This window comes from Chiloscyllium plagiosum, unplaced genomic scaffold, assembly GCF_037043375.1.
Source record: "Chiloscyllium plagiosum isolate Xiang-an unplaced genomic scaffold, Cpla_swu_hap1 HiC_scaffold_10, whole genome shotgun sequence".
NCBI lineage: Eukaryota > Metazoa > Chordata > Chondrichthyes > Orectolobiformes > Hemiscylliidae > Chiloscyllium > Chiloscyllium plagiosum.
Genome location: NW_028270148.1, coordinates 36,772,103 through 36,786,583, shown reverse-complemented (window position 1 = coordinate 36,786,583; position 14,481 = coordinate 36,772,103).

The window sequence follows — 14,481 nt, the reverse complement described above, 5'->3', positions numbered from 1 at the left end:
AAGATTTCTGCTGATGACTGCTCTGTAACTAGCTAGTAGGAATTGTAAGAGCTCACATCCATGCCCTTAGAAGGACATCTATTACATTGAAGCATTTTCACCCCTGCTATGACAGAATTCAGGGAATTCAGTATGGAGATCAGTGGAAAAACAGGTTCTATTAAACCACTGATTAATAGATTAAGTCATTGAACCTTAAGGCCATGTTAGGTTTAATTATGGTTTTTGCAGATTTATGAGAAATGTAGGGTTTGGTATGGAAAGATTTGTAATACGAGAGTTTATTTTCACCAGACTCCATGGTGAATAACTTCTGTTTCAATAAAGTCCCTGGCACAGAATTATACAGATGTCATGATGTTCATTTTGATTTTGGCTTCTCCAACTTTACAGCGTTTCAAGGTTAATTTCTGTGCCAAAACGACTGGCATAAAGGCACTCTGCCAAGGATACAAGAAGGAAACCTGACAGCTCAAAATGCAAATGGACCTGACATCCTCAAGAATAGTTTAGGTGTAAGGTGTGGTTCAAATAAGTATTCACATACATTCAACATCTTAATCCCTTCCAATCACATAGATATGGACTCTACCCAAATTATCTTACTCCATATACAGTCATTCTGCTAGAACACGCTTTTCGTTAACACGAATTCGTGATTGATGAATTGAGGACACTTTCTAAAGTGCAAACTTTTAAAATGTGTGTTGGCTGTAACACGATTACATTGCCAACACTTTATGCACAGTTTTTAAAGCGCGAATTTTCTATAACACAGAGTTGCACAAGAATGCACTCATCACATTATAGAAGAATTACCTGCACCGGATTTTTATGAAATGGTTTGACTGTATATAAATGCAGTATGTATTAGGAAGACTTGCAGAACAGAGGGTAGCATTCCTTCATTTGAGCTACAAGCTTCAGGTTCAAATCCCACTCCAAGACCCATAGCCAAGGAAAGTACATTTACAACGCAGGAAAACAAGTTGAATTTTAACTTGTAAATCCTTCTAGCATATGCCGGCAGTAAACGTGGGAGAAATTCCTGGCCAGCCATGTGCCAGAAAGAGATTGGAGATAGTATCACTATGCAAAGCTCTAGGCTACTGCATGCATGTAAAAGTGTATCGTACCACAGAAACACAGATTTCTTCATTTGGTTCAGTTGGCTGGGTAGTTGGTGTGGATCAGATGTGTGACAAAAGTAAGGGGTTCAATCCCTCTTACAGCTGGGTTTGGAGTTGGGACCTGATTCCTTGCATTACCCAACTTCTGCCAGTTGAGCTTGCCTTTGGACAGCATTGAATTGAAGAACAATGTCGTATTTGTAAAACATTTGACACTTACTGGATGATCCATCAAGATTCTTCTATATTAGCTGGTCATTAATGCTTCATTTATAAGATAGGGAAGGTAACACATGGATGTAGGTTTGCTCACTGAGGTGGAAGTTTCATTTCCAAACATTTCACCACCCTACTAGGTAACATCTTCAGTGGGCCTCCGGGCAAAGCACTGCTGCTGATTCCTGCTTTCTATTTATATGTTTGGGTTTCTTTGGGTTGGTGATGTCATTTCCTGTGGTGATGTCATTTGCTTTTATTTTTCTCAGGTGGTGGTACGTGGGGTCTAACTCAATGTGTTTGTTGATCGTGTTCCGGTTGGAATGCTATGCTTCTAGGAATTTTCGTGCGTGTCTCTGTTTGGCTGTTGAAACTGGGACAACACATTCATCCTAGGACAAGCCAAACAGAGACATGCACGAGAATTCCTAGAAGCATGGCATTCCAACCAGAACGCTAGCAACAAACACATCGAGTTAGACCCCATCTACCAGCCCCCAGAAAGAAAACGGAAATGTCATCATCACAGGAAATGACATCACCACAGGTAATGACATCACCAACCCAAAGAAACCCAAACATATAAATAGAAAGCAGGAATCAGCAGCAGTGCTTCACCCGGAGGCCCACTGAAGATGTTACCTAGTAGGGTGATGAAATGTTTGGAAATGAATCTTCCAGCTCAGCGAGCAAACCTACATCCACAACCTCAACCTGAACTACAAATCTTCTCAAAACTCATGAAGTAACAAATTCCATATGAACTTAGGTTCCAGATCAACGACAATCTCATTGTACAGTGGTACAGGCTCACAGTGCAAAATGGTCAATCCAAACTTTATGCTCCTGTGTAGTCTAAGTTACCAATGGAATGTGTAAGAATTTAATCATATTCAGAGATTAGCAAAAACCAACCAGTCCTTCAAAGCTTATCTTAATATATTACTGTATATTCAATAATTGCAATAATTTTGTCTCATTATTTCTGACAATTTTATGAATAGTTATTATACGCTGAGTGAATAAAAATACCTGGTATATATTCTTAATTTAAGTTTTTGGCACTATTGAAAAAGATTTACCAAGTTATTGCTGGGTATGGAACGTTTGAGTTATAAAGAAAGTCTGGTTAGGCTAGGATGTTTTTCACTGGAGCATAGGAAGTTGAGAGGTGGCCTTAAAGAGGTTTATAAAATCATGAGGTATATAGACAGGTTTAATAGTAGGTGTCTTTTCTCTAGGATGGGGGATTTCAAGACTGAGGGCATATTTTTAAGGTGAGAGGAAAGAGATCCTTTATACAGAGGATGGTTCACATGTGGAATGAACTTCCTGAGGAAGTAGTGGATGTAGGCACAGTTACAATGTTTAAAAGACACTTAGATAAGTACATAAATAGGCAAGGTTTGGAGGGATATGGGCCAGGCACAGGAAAGTGGGATTAGTTTAGTTTAGGATTATTTTCAGCATGGTCTGGTTGGTCTGGTTTCCATGCTGTATGATTCAATGACTCTATAAACAATTAAATTTACTTATTAACATCATCTTGCATAATGCAATTAAGTCTTAGTCATGTGATTGCTGCCTATGAAACTATAGAAAGATGGGCTGGTGAAAATACATTACATTGGTTTTTAGTCTTTATCACAGAAAACCAATTGACTAATTCACAGCAATACACATTTTATTCTTACACTAGACATATTTCATTCTGCAATTTTCCACCTCCTCTTTTCTGCTGAGCTTATCTATACAGGTATTACAAATTATTATTTCTGCCAGAGTTTTTTTTAAATATTCTTCAAACTGGGTAGTTTGGGTTAGTTCCTGAAAACATGATGGTTTAGAGAAGGCTGCTGGGGTTGGGATGGGGGTCATTGGGGTGTTGAAGGAGCTAGTGGGAATGGAGAAAATGACAGTTAAACAAAATTTTGCCATTTTGAACAAATCTGCAATTCCAGTTTGAATTAATAGATAACAAATATAAATAATAACAGTATGTATAGTAAAAATTTCCATTGCCCATCTCTTTCTTTCATTAGTTTGAATAAATGATAAATCATTTCTTCTTTTTCTGCAGTTATTTGTTATATTTTCATGGCAAAGGCCAGGAATGTCAAATTGAAATTTTTACATGCACCTTTCTGGTCTGATAGCGTACGGATCAAACAACATCCTACAGTGCTTTTACTAACCGAGTTGTTGGAGAGCTCTTTTTAAATCATGAATGACAAGGCATGTGCGTATCAAACTTTAACCATTTCTGAACCGAACAGACATAAATTAACGCTATTGCTTATGTGCTTAAAAAATTGTCAAGTGTAGCCTTCAGAGATATTTTATGGTTAATATTGTTTCTGAATAATGTTTTGTTGCACTTGTTTTAATAGACATTTAAAACTAGAAGTGACAGATATTTATGGCACCATTGTATGTAAAGTTACAAAATAAAATTTGATATTCTAAATGAGTATACTGAGGGTTGGTAAAACTGAAGAAACGAATCACTGTCATTATTGTTTCAGCAATAATTTTTTTTTCAGTTGTGCTGTTTTTGTTCACCCTGTCCCCCACATGCCTTTAAATGTTCTATTAATGTGATGTCATCGCATTTGGTATTTAAAAAAATTGACTTATTAATATACTACACGGAATTGAGAAAGTTTTTTTAATGTATTTGAATTTATTCAAAATAGAAAGTTTCAAAATTTTATCCAGGAAAAATTCAGTGAGTTAACTGATTAAACAATTTGAGTAACAACAGTACACATTTTATAACTCTTTTCACGTTGACATTACATCAAAAAGTCATGAAAATCGATCTTTACAATCAGCTTTAAAACTCATTGTTGTTCATTCCTTGGTATTGATGATGACCAGAATGTCATCTTTTTGTAATGAATTCTAAAATGATGATGAAGCCTATTTTGATTGAAACGAGCAGTCTTCGATTGAACAATGGATTCTCGATGCATCTGGTAGGGCATCTTACTCAAATGAGATTCTCTTGGCTGCGGTTTACATCAACATCATGTAGACCTAACCTCTAGTTAGCACGCCTTCATTGTGTAGTCAATCATTATGTATGCTTTGCACCTGGGTGTTCAATGCATTGCATCAGTTGTATGACATTTTGATCTTTTACAATAAATTCTGTGTCCCCATGAGATACTCAATGAGCTACTCAATGAAGGAGCAGCATTCCGAAAACTAATGCTTCCAAATAAACCTGTTGAACCATAACCTGCTGTTGTGTGATTTTTAACTCTGTCCACCCCAGTCCAACACTGGCATCTCCACATCAGGTAGATGCAGATTACATGAAGTTTGTGGTGAAGTCGGATTAAGGGCAAATGTACATTGATGTAATTCAATATCCATTTTCTTTCTTAATTCCCATACAAAATTCAGCATACATATTTATCATAGAAAATTACTTTGGAAAGTAATGTTTACAATGTTGTCATTGCAACTTGTTGCAAGTGCTGGAACTGCACTGTGTTCATTGGTGGGAAGTTGCAATTAAAGCGTGACAAGATTAGACGGATGATTTAAATCATAGATATCTGTATAGAACATAATATATTGTCTGTGCCAAACTTTTCTATTCCAGATTCCTAGTTCATATAACAATTATCTATGCAAACTTACTTGAAATGGCACCATCTCCCGCCACAGCTGTTGAAACACCACCAATGGTAAAAAGGTGTAATTATAGTCTGTCACACTGACATTGTCCATTTGCATTACGAATGTGGAAATACTGATAATAATGTAAATGTAAAATAAAAGCCAGAATGAACATGCTTGTGTGGAGCTCAAACAGCAGCATAGGTCAATTGTTCCAAACGGCCTGTGATGCAACTTAGCTGTAATTATTCTAGGGTCTGCTAACCCGACTTTATTTGAAAAGTACACCAGATTTTGATTTCCCGTGTCCAATGACATGAGAAATTGACGAGTATATACCTCAAAAACTTGAATGAAATAATGGGAAAATCCAAACGAAACTGAAGCAAATTCATTGAGTCAAAACAAGGACTGTAATATATTCGATTTCTAATACTTAGTTGCCCAGTCCACGGCTGTAAAATATAATCAGATTTTATTATTAAATGAAGTGCCTTGACATGGTTTTATATCATCTGCAACATTTTACCAGACTCAGGCAATCAGAAATAGTTATCTAACATTTGAGTTAATATGTTGATTCCACCAAATTATGGAGAATTAGTGAATTATTTATAAATCATTTAAATCTGTCAATGTACTGTGTGAAATATAAATCATGACGTTTATAAAACTGGAATCAGCGAAGTAGTCAAATGGGAATCACTGCAGTTCAATTTTGAAAATGGTTTCAGCCTATAAACAATTTCTAACTGTTCTAAAACAGTGAGCTGTGTTCCCGGACTGAGAGGTTTGTGGGTGAGCAGCGCCCACCAGCGGTTTTCAAACCGGGGTAGGGAGCTTTTGAATGGGACGGCACCGTTTCAGTTTGCCGTGACTGAATTTCAGGCTGCTTCATTCAGTAGACCTGTCACCAACACTTACACCGGACTCAGAACTTGAAGACTGGACAGTTATTTTTTAGAGGGCGCCATACTCAGTGTAACCAGTGCCTCCGGTTACAACAATCAAAACCGGCATGGTTTTTACTAAAAGAATAATAAACCGCCATTATTCTGGAATAAACCTGGATTGGTGCATTTATTAGGATTAATGTATTGGCATTTTATATGAACTAATTACTTAGAACTGTGGCTGTTCATCGTGAGAATGTTTGGTCCTCCCCATTCAGGGATGCGTTCAAATGGAAAATGTTAAACCCCAATTAGACGAAACAGGGCAGAGTACTTCCACCACCGTTTGAAGCTGAAAAAACTACGTGTTCACTTAAGGCAAGAGCGCATCCCAAGCCACTTCGCAAGATTCTCAAGAAGAAATCCAGGAATGAATTAGGAGGCATTAAGACTCAAATTTAGCCTACGCAATTATGATAAAAGTGAAAGACTGCGAATGCCGGAATTCTGAAATAAAAGTACAAAGTAGTGCGGAAACCCAGACGTTTCTGGCAAATTCTGGCTAACTTGGTGCTGCCACTTCATTGTAGCATCGGGTTAAGTATTTGCCATGTTCCTGGCTAAGGGAACATTCCTGATGATGGGCTTATGCCTGAAACGTTGATTCTCCTGCTCCTCGGATGATGCCTGACCTGCTGTGCTTTTCCAGCACCACACTCTAGATTCTGATACTCCAGTATCTGCAGTCCTCACTTTCTCCATGTTCCTGGTTACCCCTACTCTTTTAAACAGAAAGTTAAAAAAAAATGCCCCTACTGGGGCACTGCATCAAATAACACAAAATTACAGCTGAGGGGAATCTTATAGAAAGAAACAGAAACTTACTAATTAAAACAACATTTTCCAGGCCAATGATGCACTGCAGTCCCTCTGGTGCCCAGCGATCTTGAAAAGCCTCTATTGCGATGATGGGCACACATGCTCCCTCTCCAGGAACACCCCCCAAGCACATATGTAACCATGAAAGAGGGGCAGAAAGTCAGGAAGAACTAGCCCCTCCAAGGCTTAGGCATGTCATTAGCCAAATTGACCAGTCTCAGGAGCAGACCCATGAGAAAGTCCTCTGGTTTGTTTATCTCTTTCTGCGCAGGGTGCCCACAAATCAGGAGTGGGGGCCTGAAGTGCAACCAAACTGTAAGGAGCAGCCCCTTTTAAAAAGTAAAGAAGGGGCTGCAAACAGAAACAATCCATGTAAATATGAAATATCTTTTCATCTATGGCACAAAACTTACACATGGTCTGTGATTGTATGAGACTGCTGCATGCAGCATTCTCCACCCCAGATACACAATGGAAGAGGGGACCCTTTCATAGAGGGCCATCCACTGGCGATCTCCACTGCTGGAGGGCACAATGTCACGCCAAAATGTACCCGATTGGTAGAGAAGATGGGGAAGCAGACGAGTGTGCAGCAGCAGCCCATACTAAAGGGCAATGGGAGGATTTCCCTGAGATGGATCACCCACATCCTCAGGGAGTGATCATTTTATGGGGTCTATGTCAAGTTCCAGATGGACAGGTGTCAGTTCATCCAGAAACCCAATGCATACCTGAGCCACCTTGATTTTAGGTGTGGTGTCAAGGGTCAGGTATCTTGTCCATCAGGTTCTGGAAGGGCTCAAGCCACAAATTGATGTTGACCAAAACCTTCATGACCAGTGGTGCTGGTGCCGGCCAGCCTGCTCCTCTGCTATCAAATGCGTCCCTGACTCTTGGCAGCCCAACATCCCGAGCCCTCCCCTCCATCAGCCAGCAAAAACCATACCGACTGAGGAACCAATTCCTGAGCTGTGGCTTCCCTACAGAAGCTATGATTGCTGTAGGGGGAGAGCTCCTCTGCAAATCAAACATGCCCCAAACTTTGACCAGTTCCAAGTAAAGGACAGGAAATTCCCATAAGAAGATCCAAAGGCAGGAGCACTTCATGAACAGGAACTATATATTGAAATTGAGGCTGCACACCTGACAGAAGAAATACATCATCAGAGTGCACTACTTTGGAGGAGGCTCAACATAAAGTTATCGCTGTAGGATCTGAAGGCAGAAAATTTCTAACTGGGTGTGGAGACACACCAGCACCTGACAATTTCCTATTTTTCACTTCCTCACCTTTCCCTCGCCTCAAATCTTCTTCTGACATTCTGCTTTCAAATCCTCAAGAACCGCCACTTGTTCAGCCGCAGCAGCCCCAGGAAAGGAGCAGCCATCAGCTCTGATATTGGCACTGAATTTATCTCAAGCTTAGCATTGTGTAGGAATCAGCACATAATGGGTCATTAGGGATGCTTAGGCTACAGACAGTCATGGTTAAAAGATGGCTTGATTCATGTACCAGCAGGTTGGGGGTAAGCAGGGTGGGTTGAGGGTCTAGGGCATGGGTTAGTGGTGTTGGTGAGGTGTCAGATAGATTATATTGCTGAGGACTTACATAAGGATGTTAAAACAGACAGAATTTGGCCAAGTGGTGATATGTAAGCATACCAAGATGCTGTGTATATCGACTGGCCTGTCGCTGTCAAGGAGCTTAGAGTTGACTGATTCTTAAATTGCAGATGACACCATGCAGAGCCTACTCTCTCATGCAGCCACTGCTATCTTGCACTGTTGTCTGATAATTACAGAGGCATTAGAATTGCAGCCATCATACTTGTTGCAGCCTTTGCATGGTTAGGTCATCAAGACATCGGCTTTCCGTTTGAGGATGGAACAACATTTTGTGTCAAATTCAGGAACTCACAACACCTAAATACCTGCTTTATAGTACTTTCAGTGGCTTTGTGATGAGTGTAATTACTCTAAATGACCTTAATTGTAAGTTGGGTGCCTTGTATTTTAAGTAACATCAGTCCTGAGTCCCTTGTGCAGTTGATTATTGTACAAATAAATTCCACTACTCGACATATATATTGCAAATCTTTAGACCAGCAGTGTCATTTGTGACCTCCGTGGATGGTCATCACTGGCCTTTTGCTAGCTCCAGGTAAGGATCCCATGCTCAGGATTAACAGCCATGCCCAGTGGCAGAACCAGCACATTTTTGTGGTGGTGCTGGAAGCAGTGGAAAATCAGGGACAATGGCTGCTTACCAGCAAAGGTTCCTTTGGGAAAAGGACTAGTATGGATCTTGACCAGATGGGTCAATGGGCTGAGAAGTGGCAGATGGAGTTTAATTCAGATAAATGAGAGGTGCTGCATTTTGGGAAAGCAAATCTTAGCAGGACTTATACACTTAATGGTAAGGTCCGAGGGAGTGTTGCTGAACAAAGAGACCTTGGAGTGCAGGTTCATAGCTCCTTGAAAATGGAGTCGCAGGTAGATAGGATAGTGAAGAAGGCGTTTGGTATGCTTTCCTTTATTGGTCAAAGTATTGAGTACACGTGTTAGGAGGTCATGTTGCGGCTGTACAGGACATTGGTTAGGCCACTGTTGGAATATTGCATGCAATGCTGGTCTCCTTTCTGTTGGAAGGATGTTGTGAAACGTGAAAGGGTTCATAAAAGATTTACAAGGATGTTGCCAGGGTTGAAGGATTTGAGCTATAGGGAGAGGCTGAACAGGCTGTGGCTGTTTTCCCTGGAGTGTCAGAGGCTGAGGGGTGACCTTATAGAAGTTTTCAAAATTATGAGGGGCATGGATAGGGTAAATAGGCAAAGTCTTTTCCCTGGGATCGAGGTTCCAGAACTAGAGGCATAGGTTTAGGGTGAGAGGGGAAAGATATAAAACAGGCCTAAGGGGCACCTTTTTCACACAGAGGGTGGTACGTGTATGGAATGAGCTGCCAGAGGAAGTGGTGGAGGCTGGTACAATTGCAACATTTAAGAGGATTTGGATGGTATATGAATAGGAAGGGTTCGGAGGGATATGGGCCGGGTGCTGGCAGCTGGGACTAGACTGGGTTGGGATATCTGGTCGGCATGGACGGGTTAGACCAAAGGATCTGTTTACATGCTGTACATCTCTATGATTCTATGCGTTTACACAAGGAGAGAGGAAACCAACTTATATTATTTTTGCCAGACATTGGAATTCAAATTGGGAGGCTATCACAAGCAATGAAGAGAGTGCAAGACTAGGTGGTGTGGAGAGAGGAACTGAGGATCTACCCTTAGGCAGATCATTACAACATCACTGATTGGTCATGATTAGATGAGTTCTGAACTTTCCACTGTATGGAGAAGGTTGCCTGTTGGAGCACCTTTTACTGGATGGTATGAGGTTGGCATATTCAGAAAAAGATAATTCATTTCAGTAGCACTACTTATGGAGGCACAATAGATCTGAATTTTGCATGCCTCCTGTTTATACCAAAAGTCAGCAAATTAAAGATAAAGGTAGATCCAAATTGCAAATTGAAATTGAGAATGAAGCTGATGTTTCTAATGTAAGAATATGATTGCTTCCTAACAATTCTGTCTGTTTACAATGGTGATTACAAAATAATAATGGTCATGGAAGGCCGTTTGGCTGAGCTTAATTCATCCATTCAAAAACGCCCTGAATTCTATCCTTTACTGCACTAAATTGTTTAATACACAGTTATAGGATTATTCTTCTTTTATGATAATTAGCTCCAAACTCAATAATTGATCAAAAGATCATAATTCTTAAGAAATGAGAAGTTCACCAATCAGTTGTGTCTCTCATAATCCTTGATTTACTTGACAATCAAAGATCTGTTCAACTCAGTCTTTGTCATTTTTTTTGTGGAAGTGAAATCCAATAATTAATTATCCTTTGGGAGGAAATTCCTTCTCATCTCTGTCTTACATGGAATACCCCTTATTTTTAAAATATGAACCCTCGCTCTAGGTGGCCCTTAAGACAAAATTTCCTTTCAGCACCTGCTCTGTCAAGCCCTTGAAGAATCTCACCTGTTTCAATAAAATCTCCTCCTTCTTCTAAACTTGACTTGCTCACCTTTCATTTTACAACAATCACTTTCTTCCAAGAATAAACCTTGTGAGTCTTGTCTGACTGTTTACAATGTAAGGATATATTTCTTTAAGTAATGAGACCAAACCTGCACACAATATCCAAAGGACAGTTTCACAAAGCTCTGTACAGTTCTAACAAGACTTTTATTTGGCAAGACTCCAATTCTTGGCGATAAAGGCTATTAATCTGCCTTCACTAATTGATGTCAACCAGAGTAGAATTGGATTCCACTGCTAATCTGAACATTTTTGGCAAAGGAGGTTGAAAATCAGTTAACACTGTTACTTCAAATCATGACCAAGTGATCGCTATCGGAAAATATACCTATGAATTATGGCAGAGGAATAATTATCCTATGACTCCATGGTGACTCACAAGTTGAGCAGGTAACTGATATGTAAGATGACCATTTGGGAGACACGAGGGAGCACAGTGAAGACCAGAGATTTATTAAGACAGCAATATTTTAGTGAACTTGCAGACAAACATTTTCAGAAAATATAAAATATGACACTTTATTACATAGATTTTATAATGTAATACAGCTTATATTTCAGTGAGGAAAATTAACATCCTGGTAAAATGATGAAAGCAACAACATCAGTCAATAACACTGTTACTCAGTGTGTCAGGGACGATATTTTTTACTTTTTGGACTATAAACTAGAATGGAATTTGGACACTGCGACATAGATAAAATACCAAGTGTTTTTGCAACCTGAAAAATAAAGAGCATTTTTTTTGGCTGTACACGAGTATGTTGCTTTTGGAGCAGAGAAACTATTACAAAGAAACAGACACAGCAGCACCAGAAGCTTTTGAGTTAAGGAACAAACTGCCTGATGATAGCCCTTGGTTTGGCCAAGCTGCAGTTTGTCTTAGATTAGTGAGAGCAGTATAGCCAGAAACATAGAAAGCTGACAAATAGAAAACATCTCTCTCCCTTCTCTGATGTAAGTGAAAAGACAAACACTCCCAACAACATAAAAGAAACAATACAAGAAGGGATCTAGGTCCACCTGATGAGCTACTAAATTGAAAAAAAAATGTCCATCACTTTGCAGACAACATTGTAAAAATCCAAAGAGATATAAATGTCCACTTTGTGGTCCAGACTTGTGATGTACAGAAATTGCTTTCTCTGTCTGTTTGTTTTCACCCATGTTGGCCAATTGCTTGTCAAACAGCAATAACATAATTGACCAGTAACATTGTGGCTGAACAAAACAAGGAGAACTCTGCTGCTTCACTTAAAGTAGTGTGATTGGATCTTGTCGAGTTGAGATGTTGACAGGGCAGGACTTCAGTCTAATAGTATCCTAAAGACAATTGTAAAAGTGCATCATTCCATCTGTATTGCACTGAAGGAGTATCAACCTTGATTACTGACAGGGAACTTAAACCCATGGTTTTCTGTTCATAGACCATATTAACAACAACCCCGAGGCTAACTGTTAAACAGAATAGCCAGACTCCCACAGTTTGAATTGTGTATTCATCATCAGAACAATATGCATCTTCTGCTTTTATTACATTGCCAGTGTAGCATTGGCAAATAAGCAAAATCTGTTAGCTAAAGAATCAATGTTTATTGCAACTTATATTCATTAGCATTAAGTGGTCAATCTGTAGAGCTACAGTAAATAAATACAAGATCATTCACATTAACTTTATGAATGCTATCTTCTCTGACCAAACTGCAGATGTTGGGAAACACAGAGAATCATTGATAGGCAATTACACAAGAGAACACGAGACAATTAAACAGAACTTTTTATTATGCTCTTATTGAGCACTGAAGGGGAAACTAATCTAAGTCAGTAAAATTCCTTCCATGCCAGACAGCTGTATGAATGCAACATCATTAGAAAGATGAATCCTACAATTGTCAAATACTTTCTGCTTGCAAGTGCCTTGCAGGTTTGTACACATTTCACTACTGAAGGGGTAGATGACACCTCTGCTGGCATTCATCAAATTCATTCTTCATTTGGTCACTAGAAGTTCACAACAACAGCAAAATAATTAGCTGCCTCTGATTTTAACATTCAAGTTTACACATAAAAAGTAATCTATTGGACTGTCCAGTAAATGTTGGACAGCAAATATAATATTTATTTAAGCTTATTTAATGAACAGTAGTTCTCTGAAAAGGAAAAATGTTTAGTATTGCATGTATTATGATCATAATAATGGACTTTTCTGTTGGTCACTCTGTTTTGTCTTATGTTTATTATTTCACCCACTCCTTATGTTGGCAACTGTCCATAGCTGCTCCAATTTTGAACAATGAATGTCAATGTTCAAAGGATTTTCCTTTAAAAAAAACTGTGATTTATTCAATACAGAATTACAGGCAGAAACACATTGCTGAGCAGAATGAATGTATGTATTTTTATAGCCTATAAGGTTTAGAATGCTTTCTTTTCAAGGGTTGTTGATCAGTTAAAATAAAAATGATGAAATTGAAAAGCTTCAAAAATTTCTTAACAACATATAAAATTAAAATCCAAGACATTCTAACAAATATACTTCTATAAGTTATACATAGTTGTAAAAGGGAAGAGTTTTCTGGATAAATCAATTACTTGTGCTTTATATTGGTGAAATGAATAGACCACTGTGGTTCCTAGTTTTATCTACGGTCCATGCTGAATTGGCAGATTTCAGTCACAAAATGTTTAGGTTACGAGACCTACCGACCTAAAAATTAGATCATACCTTAATCAGGATGCCCTGCTAATGCTGTATATATCTGCATTGAGACCAGTGGCTAGACCACAGTAAATTGGGGTGCTATGACCCGCCCAAGACATGAGTGCAGAAGACAATGTTTAATATCTTCTAATCAGCCTGTTCAAAGACCTCATTATACACCTCTGGAACAGTTGGGCCTTGCACTCAGGCCTCCTGGCTCAGATGTAAGGAGAGCTCAGAGTATGGTGCTGGAAAAGCACAAGTCAGGAAACATCTGAGGAGCAGGAGAATCTCTGTTACGGGCATAAGCCCTTCATCAAGAAAGAGGCTTGTCGGCCGGGGCGGGGTGTGGTTGAGAGATAAATGGGAGGTGGGTGGGGCAGGGGTTATGGGGGGGAAGGTAGCTGGGAATACGATAGGTAGATGACGGTGGGGTGAAAGTGATAGGTCGGAGAGGAGGGTGGAGCAGATAAGTGGGAAGGAAAATGGACAGGTCAAGAGGGCAGTGCCGAGTCGAAGGCTTAGGACTGGGACAAGGTGGGGGGAGGGGAAATGAGGAAACTGGTGAAATCCACATTGATCCCATGTGGTTGCAGAGTCCCAAGGCAGAAGATGAGACATTCTTCCTCCAGGCATACGGTGTTTAGGGTTTGGCGATGGAGGAGGCCCAGGACCTGTATGTCCTTGATGGAGTGGGAGGGGGGAGTTAAAGTGTTCAGCCACAGGAAAGTGTGGTTGGTTGATGCAGGTGTCCCAGAGGTGTTCTCTGAAATGATCCGCAAGTTGACGTCCTGTATCCCCAATGTAGAGGAGACCACATCGGGTGCAGCGGATACAGTAGATGACGTGTGTGGAAGTACAGGTAAATTTATGTTGGATGTGGAAAAATCTTTTGGGCCATGGACGTAGGTGAGAGGGGA